Raw genomic sequence first — 15,803 nt, forward strand, 5'->3', positions numbered from 1 at the left:
TCATTTTATAAAAGAAACAAGAAAATGGAAAAAAAGAAGAAAAAAAGTGATCGGGCCGGCCAGCCGCCGATCGGCCCAGCTCGCGCGAGCGGCAGCCAGCCAGGCGTCGCCCGGCCTCCCCTGCCCCAGCCCACCCGGCCAGCCCGCCCCCTGGCCCTTTTCCTTTATTTTTTTCAGCCCATTTCCCCAGCCCACTCTGCCATCTTTCCTTTCTTTTTCTTCTGGGCCAAATATTTTTGGGCCTTTAAAATTCTGTACGAAAATGCACTAACTAATAGTCCCATATTGCTTAGCTAAGTGAGTTTTACCCCTCCCATAGCCTATATAAAGACCCCAAAGGCTTAGACCATTCCACACAATTGGGTTGAGCCATTTAGTTGGTTCGATTAGATTAATAAAATATTTTTTTTGCGGGATTTCTTGGATATATATTTTTTCCGAAGATATTTCTCACGCTACAAAAGGTATTCCGCGGACCTCTCTCTTCTATTTTCTCGTTAGTATTTTCGTAGAATAGCATCGTTAGCATATTCGACGTGGGGAATATATTTTAGCGATAATAATTATGATTTGAAGTCCGTAAATCGTTAATTTTGGTCACCCATCGTAGTATTCTTTTTCCATCAACTTTTTCTGATATCATCAATAATCTCAGAATAGTCAACATAATCTGATCCAAGTCAATTTCAGTCAGCGAATATGCTGAACATAGCCCACCTCCTCGCCACGAACCTTGTTCTCGCGTTCTCTCGCAGCTTGAAGATGACAGCAGGCTGCCTTCGTCGAAGTTCCGAGAATCGTATCATACTGCCACAATTTCTTTTAATCAATAGATAATCGTATCTTGCCCTGTCATATGTCCCTTTCGTTTTCACGCGAGCGTGTATGGTCTGGAACCAATCCATCTGCTAGCTCATAGCTCATGCCAAACTTTGAAATTTTGTAACTATAGATCTAGAGCTCCGTTTCGAATAGTTGTTCTTCTATTAAGTTTGTAATTAGATTCCCTACAACTTATATGTAGAAAGTATTTTCATCTGAGTAACTTTTTCAGACAACTTTTCAGACGCCATTAGAAATTTAACCGCGAGTTGTAAAATTCATATCTTGAGTTTTACACGTCGGTTTTCGATAAACTTCATACCGTTGTACCAGAAAAGTGCGTAGATTATTCTAAACATTTTACATGTCAGATTCGCACACTTTGCTCTCGCGGTATTTCTATGGTCCGCGATATCATTCCTAGGCTATGCAAATCATTTAGATACAATCATCATATTACATGATCACATGTCTCCAAAATATTCTATCCTATTCCATATTATTGAAATAACAATTGAGTTATTTGAGTAAAGTATGACATTTCCTAGTTTAGATTTTGCTCTAGTAAGGTGGAGATACTCTACCCCGTATCAGAGGGCTGAACCTCCGCGAACCAATTCCCGATACCATTCATGCATGTACAACCTCATGCCAATTAACCTTTACACTTAGTTCGAACCATTCAACTTTCAAATAGGTTATTTGAGTAGTTCAATATATTATTATTTCATACCCAATTCTATGTGCGATCTTGTGCTACTTTGATAAGTGTTGTCACACTATATCAAATTACATTTGATACTAGTTGAATGCTTCTAAAGAAAGGGGAAAACATTTTCATGACCATATCTTCAAATTCCAACTTTGACGTAACCACCATCATATCCTAAATATCATTCATACATATTCAACCTTATGCCCACTTAATCTTATTGTCTTACTTTGAACTATCCAATTTACAAATGAGTTAATTGGGTAATTAAAACTTAACACAAATCCATATCCAAACCTATTTGTAATTCATACTATTTTGGGTAATTGTTGTCACACTTATTCAATAGTATTGTTGTTGCACTATTTGTCACTTATGTGATTCAATTCACATGAGCCGTTTCAAATTCTTTTCATTCTCTCGTAAAGCATAAAGATTCTTCAATTATATCTTGGATGATCCATCTCTTTCTAATCATGTGACTTTCCGTCCAAACTCTCACCGCCATATGTTGCAAGCCAAACCTCATGCCATACCTTTGTACCATAGAGCGATTTACGATTGTTGTCTTGTTTGATTTTATTGTTGTTAAATGGTGTGTTTATGTTGTGCTATATTTTATATTATAGTTCATACGGAGAGGCGCGTATTTTGAATAAGAGAAGTGAACGCGCTTCGACTACCAAAAAGGCAAGTGACATTCAATTCCTACCTATTTTGTTATGCATTAGTGTTTTTTTTCAAACTATTATGCATGGTAGGATTTTGTTTTCGAAAGTTATGCTATGCTCATCAATCCTAGTAGTGTGTAGCCACCATGAACCCTTGCTAGAATTCTTAGTATGCCTAGCAATAACAAAGTGCCATTGCTGATTTCGATTAATCTGGATTGTGAGTATTGTGAATTAAAATTAACAACTTTAATGAATCACCTGGGTGGATTGGTTGTGTGGTGGGCGGCTTCTCAGGGCTCCGACCATGGAGAAGCCAGTGGCGGGTGGGTACCTGAGAGCGCGCAGTTGAATAGTGGTTGCTCCGGACTGCACCTCTGGTTTTCATCAGAGGATCGTGTGGGGGTTTACTACCTGTAATGGGTTTTAAGTCTGCGAGTTTCACTTGTGGTTAGCCACCCAGGATTAAAGAGATTAATATGTCATTCATGTTTTAGTTAGCTTCCAGTGCAGCCTTATGGTATTATGGGATCTGTCGGGATTAAGTAAGTTGTGAGGTCAAACTTGTTGCTAGACATGATGATGTGGCTTGCAACCAAACGGGAACGGGTTTAGCTGGTTATGGTTGAAGCCTCCTTCTGAAAGATCTTGTCTCATTTCTTCTCTTGGGAAGGGTGGATCGTAAGGTGAAAGTGCACAACCTCTCGAGAGTAAACCTAAGATCTTAGCCGTGTCCCCGGTTACGGACAATTTGAGCTTTCTAGGCAGGGAATGTACGGAAGAATCTCATCACCTTTTCTGAATAAGTTAAAATTTGAGTAGCAACTGTCGGATAGTACATGGGAGATGTAACCATGATACTGTTTATGACATCATTTTGAGTTTTGTAAAATGTTTTGTTTTAAAATAAAATGTAGGATAAAATTGGCTTTATGCAAATGTGCCTAAACTCCACTTGCCAAATATCATGTAGATAGTCATGCCCAAAACTACCACCATATAAGTGTCATTTGCCAGTACATCATTGTACTGACCTCCATTCGTGGGCCTGCATATTCAAACGTGCAGGATTTTCTGAGGAGAAGTACGTGGTAGGATCTCGAGTCTACATTCCAACATGACTGCCTGTGGCACATGAAGATGATGAAGGCTCATTGATGATTTACTTTCCGCTGTGTTTGTTCTGAACATTGTACAGAGCTAGTCCATGTGACTATGCAAAATGTAAGGTTTTACTTTACCCTTTGGATCAAAGATGTAGTAATTCGATACTATTGCAATGATTACTATATTTTGTAATGTATGTGCTATCAGTGATCCCGGGAATAGCACTATACACAGGTATCTTGCCTTTATTGAAAGGTAGATGATACGTCTCCGACGTATCGATAATTTCTTATGCTCCATGCTTGTTTTATGACAATACCTACATGTTTTATACACACTTTATGATGTTTTTATGCGTTTTCCGGAACTAACCTATTGACGAGATGCCAAAGGGCCAGTTGCTGTTTTCTGCTGTTTTTGGTTTCAGAAATCCTAGTAAGGAAATATTCTCGGAATCGGATGAAATCAACGCCCAGCATCTTAGAATTCCACGAAGCTTCCAGAACACCCGAGAGCCACCAGAGGAGGGCCCTGTGGGCCCCACACATGTAGGCGACGCGGCCCAGGCCCTGGCCGCGCCACCCTACTGTGTCGCCGCCCCGTCAGCCTTCCGACTCCGCCTCTTCGCCTATTTAAAGGTCCCTGACCTAAATCTTCGAGACGAAAAAAGCCACGGTACGAGAAACCTTCCAGAGCCGCCGCCATCGCGAAGCCAAGATCTGGGGGACAGGAGTCTCTGTTCCGGCACGCTGCCGGAACGGGGAAGTGCCCCCGGAAGGCATCTCCATCGACACCACCGCCATCTCCATCAACGCTGCTGTCTCCCATGAGGAGGGAGTAGTTCTCCATCGAGGCTAAGGGCTCCACCGGTAGCTATGTGGTTAATCTCTCTCTCCATGTACTTCAATACAATGATCTCATGAGCTGCCTTACATGATTGAGATCCATATGATGAGCTTTGTAATCTAGATGTCGTTATGCTATTCAAGTGGATTTTACTTATGTGATCTCCGGAGACTCCTTGTCCCACGTGTGTAAAGGTGACAGTGTGTGCACCGTGTGGGTCTCTTAGGCTATATTTCACAGAATACTTATTCACTGAGTTATGATTTGAGTTAGATGTTATCTTGCCAGAGAGTAATTCAGAATAGCATAGTGAAGTGCTTATTTATATTCCTTTATGATTGCAATGAGCTTTGTATCACTATTAATCTATGTGCTACTCTAGTGATGTTATTAAAGTAATCTATTCCTCCTTCATGATGTAATGGTGATAGTGTGTGCATCATGTAGTACTTGGCGTAGTTTATGATTATGATCTCTTGTAGATTATGAAGTTAACTATTACTATGATGGTATTAATGTGATCTATTCCTCCTTTCATAGTATGAAGGTAACAGTGTGCATGCTATATTAGTACTTGATATAGTTGTGTTGATCTATCATGCACTCTAAGGTTATTTAAACATGAATATCGAATATTGTGGAGCTTGTTAACTCCGGCATTGAGGTGCTCTTGTAGCCCTACGCAATTGGTGTTCATCATCCAACAATAGAGTGTAGAGTGGTTTTATTATGTGATCAATGTTGAGAGTGTCCACTAGTGAAAGTACGATCCCTAGGCCTTGTTTCCAAATACTGCAATCTCTGTTTATTTACTGTTCTGCTGCATGTCTACTTACTGCACGCCGACAAGCACTTTTCTGGCGCCGTTACTACTGCTCATATACATTCATACCACTTGTATTTCACTATCTCTTCGCCGAACTAGTGCACCTATACATCTGACAAGTGTATTAGGTGTGTTGGGGACACAAGAGACTTCTTGTATCGTGATTGCAGGGTTGCTTGAGAGGGATATCTTTGACCTCTTCCTCCCTGAGTTCGATAAACCTTGGGTGATCCACTTAAGGGAAACTTGCTGCTGTTCTACAAACCTCTGCTCTTGGAGGACCAACACTGTCTACAAGAATAGAAGCGAGCGTAGACATCAAGCACTTTTCTGGCGCCGTTGCCGGGGAGGAAAGGTAAAAGGCACTCACACTCTGGTCCCAGGCAACCAAGCACTTTTCTGGTACCGTTGTAAGTGCTCGAAGCTATTTCCTTTAGATCCTGCAATTGCATCTTTTTGTTTCTTGTTTTTATTTTCACTAGTTAGGCTTAATGGAAAACAACAACAAAATTAGAGATCTTTATGAAATTTATCTTGAGTTAGGACATGAGGTGTTTGAAGAGAAAATTAAAAAACCCATGGAACTTTGTTTGCAAAATAGCAATGTTATTAGTATGAATGCTTTGAACACCATAGTTGCTAATGCTATGGAAAATTCTAAGCTTGGGGAAGCTGGTTTTGATGAGCATGATATTTTTCGTCCCCCAAGCATTGAGGAGAAAATTTTCTTTGATGATACTTTGCCTCCTATTTATGATGATTATAATGATAGTAGTCTTTTGGTGCCACCTACTATGGAGGATAAATTTGATTATGATTACAATATGCCTCCTATATTTGATGATAGCTACTTTGTTGAATTTGCTCCCACTACAATTAATAAGAATGACTATGCTTATGTGGAGAGTAATGATACTTTTATGCATGTAGCTCATGATAAGAATGTTTCATGTGATAGTTATATTGTTGAGTTTGTTAATGATGCTACTGGACATTATTATGAGAGAGGAAAATATGGTTGTAGAATTTTTCATGTTACTAAAACACCTCTCTATATGCTGAAATTTTTGAAGCTACACTTGTTTTATCTTCCTATGCTACTCACTTTGTTCTTCATGAACTTGTTTATTTACAAGATTCCTTTTCATAGGAAGCATGTTAGGCTTAAATTTATTTTGAATTTGCCTCTTGATGCTCTCTTTTGCCTCAAATACTATTTCTTGCGAGTGCATCATTAAAACTGCTGAGCACATCTTAATGGCTATAAAAAAAAGAACTTCTTGGGAGATAACCCATGTGTTTATTTTACTACAGTACTTTGTTTTATATTTGTGTCTTGGAAGTTGTTACTACTGTAGCAACCTCTCCTTATATTTATTTTATTGCATTGTTGTGCCAAGTAAAGTCTTTGATAGTAGAGTTGATACTAGATTTGGATTACTGCGCAGAAACAGTTTTCTTGCTGTCATGAAATTGAGTCGCTACGACTGTAGGTAACTCAAAAAAATAAGACAATTTACGTGCGTGATCCTCAGATATGTACGCAACTTTCATTCAATTTGAGCATTTTCATCTGAGCAAGTCTGGTGCCTCTAAAAATTCGTCTTTACGGACTGTTCTGTTTTGCCAGATTCTGCCTTTTATTTCGCATTGCCTCTTTTGCTGTGTTGGATGGATTTCTTTGTTCCATTAACCTCCAGTAGCTTTGTGCAATGTCCAGAAGTGTTAAGAATGATTGTGTCACCTCTGAACATGTGAATTTTTAATTATGCACTAACCCTCTAATGAGTTTGTTTTGAGTTTGGTGTGGAGGAAGTTTTCAAGGGTCAAGAGAGGAGGATGATACAATATGATCAAGGAGAGTGAAAGGTCTAAGCTTGGGGATGCCCCGGTGGTTCATCCCTTCATATTTCAAGAAGACTCAAGCGTCTAAGCTTGGGGATGCCCAAGGCACCCCCTTCTTCATCGACAATTTATCAGGTCACTTCTCTTGAAACTATATTTTTATTCGGTCACATCTTATGTACTTTACTTGGAGCGTTTGTTTGTTTTTATTTTTGTTTTGTTTGAATAAATAAATGCTTGTGTGGGAGAGAGACACGCTCCGCTGGTTCATATGAACACATGTGTTCTTAGCTTTTAATGTTCATGGCGAAGGTTGAAACTGCTTCGTTAATTGTTATATGGTTGGAATCAGGAAATGCTACATGTGGTAATTGGTAGAATGTCTTGAATAACTTGATACTTGGCAATTGTTGTGCTCATGTTTAAGCTCTTGCATCATATACTTTGCACCTATTAGTGAAGAAATACTGTAGAGCTTGTTAAAATTTGGTTTGCATGATTGGTCTCTCTAAAGTCTAGATATTTTCTGGTGAGGGTTTGAACAACAAGGAAGACCGTGTAGAGTCTTATAATGCTTGCAATATGTTTTTATGTAAGTTTTGTTGTTCTGGTTCATACTTGAGTTTGCTTCAAACAACCTTGCTAGCCTAAGCCTTGTATTGAGAGGGATTACTTCTCATGCATCCAAAATCCTTGAGCCAATAACTATGCAATTTGTGTCCACCATACCTACCTACTACATGGTATTTCTCCGCCATTCCAAAGTAAATTGCTTGAGTGCTATCTTTAAACACTTCAAAAGTTATTACCCCTTATTTGTGTCAATGTTTTATAGCTCATGAGGAAGTATGTGGTGTTTATCTTTCAATCTTGTTGGGCAACTTTCACCAATGGACTAGTGGCTTCATCCGCTTATCCAATAATTTTGCAAAAAGAGCTGGCAATGGGATTCCCAGTCCCAAATTAATTAACCTTCATAATTTGACAAAAATAGACACTCCTCCATGGTATGTGATTGTTGGACGGCACCCGAGGATTCGGTTAGCCATGGCTTGAGAAAGCAAAGGTGGGGAGGAGTGTCATCTAAATAAAACTAAAATAAAAAAGGCACTCCTTCATGGTATGAGATTGTTGGCAGGCACCCGAGGATTCGGTTAGTCATGGTTTGTGAAAGCAAAGGTTGGAAGGAGTGCCACCCAAAAATAAAAATGTTTCATGGGAGCCGCTCTTTGAAGGTTTGTCTGGCAAGGGGGTTAGAGTGCCCATTACCATTCGTTGACAACAACAAACACCTCTCAAAACTTTACTTTTATGCTCTCTCTATGTTTTCAAAATAAAAGCTCTAGCACAAACATAGCAATCAATGCTTCCCTCTGCGAAGGGCCTTTCTTCTACTTTTATTGTTGAGTCAGTTTACCCACTTCCTTCCATCTTAGAAGCAAACACTTGTGTTAACTGTGCATTGATTCTTACATGTTTACCTATTGCACTTATTATATTACTTTGTGTTGACAATTATCCATGAGATATGTATGTTACAAGTTGAAAGCAACCGCTGAAACTTAATCTTCCTTTGTGTTGCTTCAATGTCTTTACTTAGAATCTATTGCTTTATGAGTTAACTCTTATGCAAGACTTATTGATGCTTGTCTTGAAAGTACTATCCATGAAAAGTCTTTGCTATATGATTCAATTGTTTACTCATTACATTTACCATTTCTTTGAATCGCTGCATTCATCTCATATACCTTGCAATAGTATGATTAAGATCATGTTGGTAGCATGTCACTTCAGAAATTATCTTTGTTATCGTTTACCTACTCGGGACGAGTAGGAACTAAGCTTGGGGATGCTGATACGTCTCCGACGTATCGATAATTTCTTATGTTCCATGCTTGTTTTATGACAATACCTACATGTTTTATACACACTTTATGATGTTTTTATGCGTTTTCCAGAACTAACCTATTGACGAGATGCCAAAGGGCCAGTTGCTGTTTTCTGCTGTTTTTGGTTTCAGAAATCCTAGTAAGTAAATATTCTCGGAATCGGACAAAATCAACGCCCAGCATCTTAGAATTCCACGAAGCTTCCAGAACACCCGAGAGCCACCAGAAGAGGGCCCTGTGGGCCCCACAAATGTAGGCGGCGCGGCCCAGGCCCTGGCCGCGCCACCCTACTGTGTCGCCGCCCCGTCAGCCTTCCGACTCCGCCTCTTCGCCTATTTAAAGGTCTCTGGCCTAAATTTTCGAGACGAAAAAAGCCACGGTACGAGAAACCTTCTAGAGCCGCCGCCATCGCGAAGCCAAGATCTGGGAGACAGGAGTCTCTGTTCCGGCACGCTGCCGGAACGGGGAAGTGCCCCCGGAAGGCATCTCCATCGACACCACCGCCATCTCCATCAACGCTGATGTCTCCCATGAGGAGGGAGTAGTTCTGTGGTTAATCTCTCTCTCCATGTACTTCAATACAATGATCTCATGAGCTGCCTTACATGATTGAGATCCATATGATGAGCTTCGTAATCTAGATGTCGTTATGCTATTCAAGTGGATTTTACTTATGTGATCTCCGGAGACTCCTTGTCCCACGTGTGTAAAGGTGACAGTGTGTGCACCGTGTGGGTCTCTTAGGCTATATTTCACAGAATACTTATTCACTGAGTTATGATTTGAGTTAGATGTTATCTTGCCAGAGAGTAATTCAGAATAGCATAGTGAAGTGCTTATTTATATTCCTTTATGATTGCAATGAGCTTTGTATCACTATTAATCTATGTGCTACTCTAGTGATGTTATTAAAGTAATCTATTCCTCCTTCATGATGTAATGGTGACAGTGTGTGCATCATGTAGTACTTGGCGTAGTTTATGATTATGATCTCTTGTAGATTATGAAGTTAACTATTACTATGATGGTATTAATGTGATCTATTCCTCCTTTCATAGTATGAAGGTGACAGTGTGCATGCTATGTTAGTACTTGGTATAGTTGTGTTGATCTATCATGCACTCTAAGGTTATTTAATCATGAATATCGAATATTGTGGAGCTTGTTAACTCCGGCATTGAGGTGCTCTTGTAGCCCTACGCAATTGGTGTTCATCATCCAACAATAGAGTGTAGAGTGGTTTTATTATGTGATCAATGTTGAGAGTGTCCACTAGTGAAAGTATGATCCCTAGGCCTTGTTTCCAAATACTGCAATCTCTGTTTATTTACTGTTCTGCTGCATGTCTACTTATTGCACGCCGGCAAGCACTTTTCTGGCGCCGTTACTACTGCTCATATACATTCATACCACTTGTATTTCACTATCTCTTCGTCGAACTAGTGCACCTATACATCTGACAAGTGTATTAGGTGTGTTGGGGACACAAGAGACTTCTTGTATCGTGATTGCAGGGTTGCTTGAGAGGGATATCTTTGACCTCTTCCTCCCTGAGTTCGATAAACCTTGGGTGATCCACTTAAGGGAAACTTGCTGCTGTTCTACAAACCTCTGCTCTTGGAGGCCCAACACTGTCTACAAGAATAGAAGCGAGCGTAGACATCAGTAGGGTGCTACATACATCTGACAAGTGTATTGGGTGTGTTGAGGACACAAGAGACTTCTTGTATCGTAATTACAGGGTTGCTTGAGAGGGATATCTTTGACCTAAACCTTGGGTGATCCACTTAAGTAAAACTTGGTGATGTTCTACAAACCTCTGTACTTGGAGCCCCAACACTGTCTACAAGAATAGAAGCGTGTGTAGACATCAAGCTCTTTTCTGGCGCCGTTGCCGGGGAGGTAAGGTAAAAGGTACTAACATCCTCTCACTACTAAGTCTTTTAGTTACTGGTGAGTGCTTGAAGTTATTTCCTTTAGATTCTACAATTATATATTTTTGTTTCTTGTTTTTATTTTCACTAGTTAGGCTTAATGGAAAACAAGAAAAAAAAATAGAGAGCTTTATAACATTTATCTTGAGTTAGGGCATGTGGTGTTAGAGAAAATTAAAAAACCAATGGAACTTTACTTGCATGCTAGTAGCAATGTTATTAGTATGAATTCTTTGAACACAATTATTGCTAATGCTATGGAAAAGTCTAAGCTTGGGGAAGTTAGTTTTTATGAAAATGATCTTTTTAGTTCCCCAACTTTAGAGGAGGAAATTTGCTATGATGATACTATGCCTCCATTATACGATGATTACGGTGATGATTATGTTATTTTCAGTCCACATACTATTCAGGAGAGAATTAATTATAATTACAATATGCCTCCTATATTTGATGATTATGGTGATGAGAATAATAATGATAGCTATTTTGTTGAATTTGCAAAACTACAATTAATAAGAATGACTATGCTTATGTGGGGAGTAATAATTTTATGCGTATGGCTCACGATAAGAATATTTTATGTGATAGTTATAGTGTTAATTTTATTCATGATGCTATTGGAAGTTATTATGAGAGATAGAAACATGGTTTTATGTATCTCAACAATATTAAGTTTTACCTCTCTATGTTGAAATTTTTGAAGTTGCACTTGTTTTGCTTTCCTATGCTTGTTGCTTTGTGCTTCCATGACTTGTTTCCTTACAAGCTTATTTTTCATAGGAAGTGGTTAGAGTTAAAAAAATATTATATTTTCTTCTTGATTCTCTCTTTTACTTCAATGCATATTTCTTATGTGAGCATCTTCTCAAACTACTGCGCCTAGCTGAAAGGCGTTAAAGAAAAGCACTCTTTGGAGATAACTTATTCTTTATTTCTTTAATTTTTCTTTTGTTGAGTATTGGAAGTAATTTCCTCTGTAATAACTTCTCCTTATCATTTTTATTTTGTTTTTGTGCCAATAATATCCTCTAATAGGAAGAAAATTAAGATTTGGAGAAGTTGCTGTCCTGAAACAGATTCTGTACTGTCACCATAAAAATTCGTATTCCCAGCCAAAAGGTAGTTTGGATATGCAAATTTTTACGAATATGCCCCAGGTTATTATCTAACTTTCGTTAGTTGAACACTTTTCGATCTGAGTAACATAAGATTTTCGAAAAAATCGATCTTTACCTATTGTTCTGTTTTGACAGGTTTCTGCCACTATTTGCATTTGCCTCTTAATCTATTTCTTTTTTAGTTCTTTTGAGGGAAGAGCTTTTTGAGAAAGTTTCTACAGTAGCTAATGTTTTAATGGATGTTTGATATATGTTAGAACTGGACCAAGTGGATTTATTATTTTGATTGCACTAATGCTGCTAATAAGAATTGTGTGAAGTTTTGTATGAAGGAAGTTTTCAAGTGTAGGGAGAGAAGAATGATGTAATGAGATGAAGTATGGATAAAAGCTCAAGCTTGTGGATGCACATGTCACCCAAAGAAATGTCCAATATGTACAAGCGTCAAAGCTTGGGGATGCCCAAGGCATCCCCTCTTCATCAACAAAGCATCAGGTCATCTTTCTAGACGCTATATTTTTATTGCTTCATATGTTATGTGTTGTTCTTGGAGCGTCTTTATTTTGTTTTTAGTTTTCTTTTGTTTTGTTTTTTGTAGCACATGGTTGGATCCTAGCATTCTTGTGTGGGAGAGAGACAAACTCCATTTTCATTGCATAGAACACTCTAGTTTTCACTCTTATTGTTCTGCGAGTGTTCTCTTTTGCTAGTACTGCGTTTAATCTGAGAGTTACTCACTCTCCATGTAAATCTTTGTACTATGTTATTAATTATAATAAAAACTGCAGTGGGTTTGTCCCATTGTTTTACCTCCAAAAAAAGTACTATGTTTAGCTCTTGGTTTTTCACTCGTATTTTGTTCAGAGCTTGTTAGTTTTCTTTATTCAGGTATGATTAGCTCTCTGGTCTTTATTGATTATTATGTATGATAGTTGTTTAAAATAACTTGATTGGGGTTGGAGACGAGTAAATTGTTTCACGCTTATAGTGATGCAAAAAGAAGTTTGTCTAGACTGTGGCATAGACTTTGGCAGTCATGTTGGATGTTCTTCTTATCATATGCTTAGTATTTACTGTTGTAGCATGACTTGTCTCAAATAGCTGAGAGTGCGTAATGTGCCATTGAAATAATCATGTTTTGTTTCCATCATAGAAAGCATAATATTGTGGTATTCTCCTTTGATGCTTCATTGGGTTGACTTGAGACATGTTTACATCATGTTATGACTACAAACCAGTCAACTAAACCCTCTATGATCATTTATTTTTTGACTTGTTATATCACTTTATGCTTTGATTAATAATGTTTTGTCGCTATGCATGATTATGACCATTATTGCTCTCTTAGTTGGTCGCTTCCAGTTTTTTGCTAGCCTTCGCATGTACTGGGTATGAGCTCTACTCGTGCATCCAACCACCAAAAATCAAAGTTTTCCAATTGTGTCCACCATATCTACCTACTAGCATTATTGCTATTTCAAGTATATTCATCATATTTTTATTTATCTTCCAAATAAAATTTTGTCATGAGAAAGTTAGTTAGTAAAGCTCTCACGAACTTGATGGCACATTTACTTTCTTGCACTTAATAAACTTAGAGCCATTGTGACTATCTTATGAAGATTATATGCTTGCAAATTGCGAGTTAGCACAACCATGCTTTCATGAGGAACCCTTTCAACATTGCACTTATTCCTATTTATTTGAAGTCATGTTCTTTTGTTTATGGATGCCTAGCAGTGCGAAATAAAATGGAAATTTTTAAGTCCATGGAGTTTGTATATATGTTAGAGAAACGTCTGGGCGGCCAATTTAAGCCATGCATCATTCATGGTGAAAATTTACAGCGAACCATAGTGAGCATTCTATGAAGCATCTTCAATAAAAAGCTATGCCCATAGTAAATAAAAGGATTGCTGAGATGCTCATTGTCTGTTTGTGTTGTCATTTTGGCATATGATTGCTCCTATATTTGCAGGAGTACTTCTATATCATGGGGCAAGAGGTACCCCGTTGACGTTCTCGATGATACATCTATACTTACAATGACAAGAACTTATTTGGGACCTAAGTTGAGTAGCATGAGGTTTAGGTACTCGTATTCAAGGGGCACGAGATTTTTAACTTGTGATTTGTCAAGCATATAACTCATATTTGCCCTCACATTAACTTTAACCATTCAACATGCTTATGATAGGGGTAATGAGAGCTCAAAGATAATGAGTACCATACTTTTTGGAAGGTTTATAAAACTTGTTAATCTTGCTTCGTTCTTCAAAGGACCCTTTCTTTTTCTTTTATGTTGAGTCTTCATCTTCTTACTTTATGCACCAATTAAGAGAACATAGTTGTCATTTTGAGTATAATGTGCATTGTCTAAAAAATTACTATTGATTGATTCATGATTATGATATTCCTTGTTCTCAACTTACTTGTATCTAGCTAGTCACCCTTTGAACTTTAAAGGTGTCCTAGCATTTATGTATTGCTACTCCATAAAGGACAAGCTGAGTATCACTTTGCTATGTTTTCTCTATGCCCAAAAACAAACAGTTACTTTCAGTGCACAATTATTCATGATCCTTTGTTTGAGTTACTTCTCATGTTATAACATAGTTGCTAAGTTCTATTGTTAGAATTATATCTATCATGCCTATGTTTAGAGTACTTTGATCCCAGCTCACAATGCTTTTACAATAACTTGATCAACATTGTGTTGGTTGCATGTCACCTCAAAAATTATTTTTGTTATCACTTACCTACTCGAGGACGAACAATAGTTAAGCTTGGGGATGCTGATATGTTGCAAACGTATATATAATTTTTGATGCTCCATGCTTGTTTTACACCAATTTCTATATGTTTTTGTTTACACTTCGTTGCACTTTTATACGTTTTCCGGCAATAACCTATTGACAAGATGCCACAGTGCGAGTTCCCTATTTTCTGCTGTTTTGTATTTCAAAAAAGTTGTACAGGAAATATTCTCGAAATTGGACGAAACAAAATCCGAGATCTTATTTTTCTATAACGAAGACGAAGTCCAGAGGGGGGACGAAGAGGCGCCACAAGGTGGCTAGACCGGGCCTAGGCGCGGCCCAGGACATGGCCGTGCCTAGGGGTGGTCTGGGGCCCCTGGCCCCTGGCCTCCACCGACCTCACCCTTCCGCCTATAAGAAGCCTCCCGACGTGTGAACCCAAAATCAATCAGCCTCCGTCCATGAAAAGTTCTGTAGCTCCGCCGCCGCCGAAGACAAGATCCGAGGGACAGAAGTCTATGTTCCGGCACCCTGCTGAGACGGGGAATTGCCCCCGAAGCCATCTCCGTCGACTCCACCGCCATCTTCATCGCCGTTGTTGACTCCCATGACAAGTGAGTAGTTCTCCCCTGAGGCTGAGGGCTTTACCGGTAGCTATGTGGTCTATGTATCTCTTCATGTATGATCTTTATGTGATCATGAGCTTGTAATCTAGTTGAATAAGTAGATGTTATTATTCAACTATTGTGCTACTCAAGTAGTTTTATTATGTGATCTCTGGGGACACCTTGTCCAATGGTGTGAAGGTGATAGTGTGCACACCGTGTTTGTTTCTTAAGCTTAATTTACAGAAATACTTATGAATTGTGGTGTCTAGTTAGTACCATATTTATATGCTCAAAGTGACAGCGTGGGTGTCCATAGATTGGGAATGCGAACTTCAAGGAATGCTTATGCAGATCTACGCATTGGATTTGTGTTTATTATCAAACCGGAGAGTGGTTCAAGAGTAGCATAGTGAAGTGATAATATATATGTATTCAATTATATTATCATTGTTGAGAGTGTCCACTAGTGAAAGTATGATCCCTAGGCCTTGTTTCCAAGCATTGAAACACCGTTTACAACCACTTCTGGTACATGTTTGCTTGCTGCCATTTTTATTTCAGAATGCAATTACCACTCATAATCATCCATATTACTTGTATTTCACTATCTCTTCGCTGAACTAGTGCACCTATACACCTCACAAGTGTATTGGGTGTGTTGGA

The 15,803-nt window shown here is 38.7% G+C and overlaps 1 long non-coding RNA gene across 1 annotated transcript; it reads left to right on the forward strand.

The window, feature by feature from the left end:
- Positions 1-372: 372 nt before the first annotated feature.
- Positions 373-4,426, forward strand: LOC139835240 (uncharacterized). The gene is made up of 3 exons (XR_011751017.1): positions 373-464; positions 2,164-2,224; positions 3,274-4,426. It is a non-coding gene; the product is annotated as an uncharacterized lncRNA (long non-coding RNA).
- Positions 4,427-15,803: the final 11,377 nt, after the last annotated feature.

The sequence above is a fragment of the Lolium perenne genome, chromosome 1, assembly GCF_019359855.2.
Source record: "Lolium perenne isolate Kyuss_39 chromosome 1, Kyuss_2.0, whole genome shotgun sequence".
Lineage (NCBI taxonomy): Eukaryota > Viridiplantae > Streptophyta > Magnoliopsida > Poales > Poaceae > Lolium > Lolium perenne.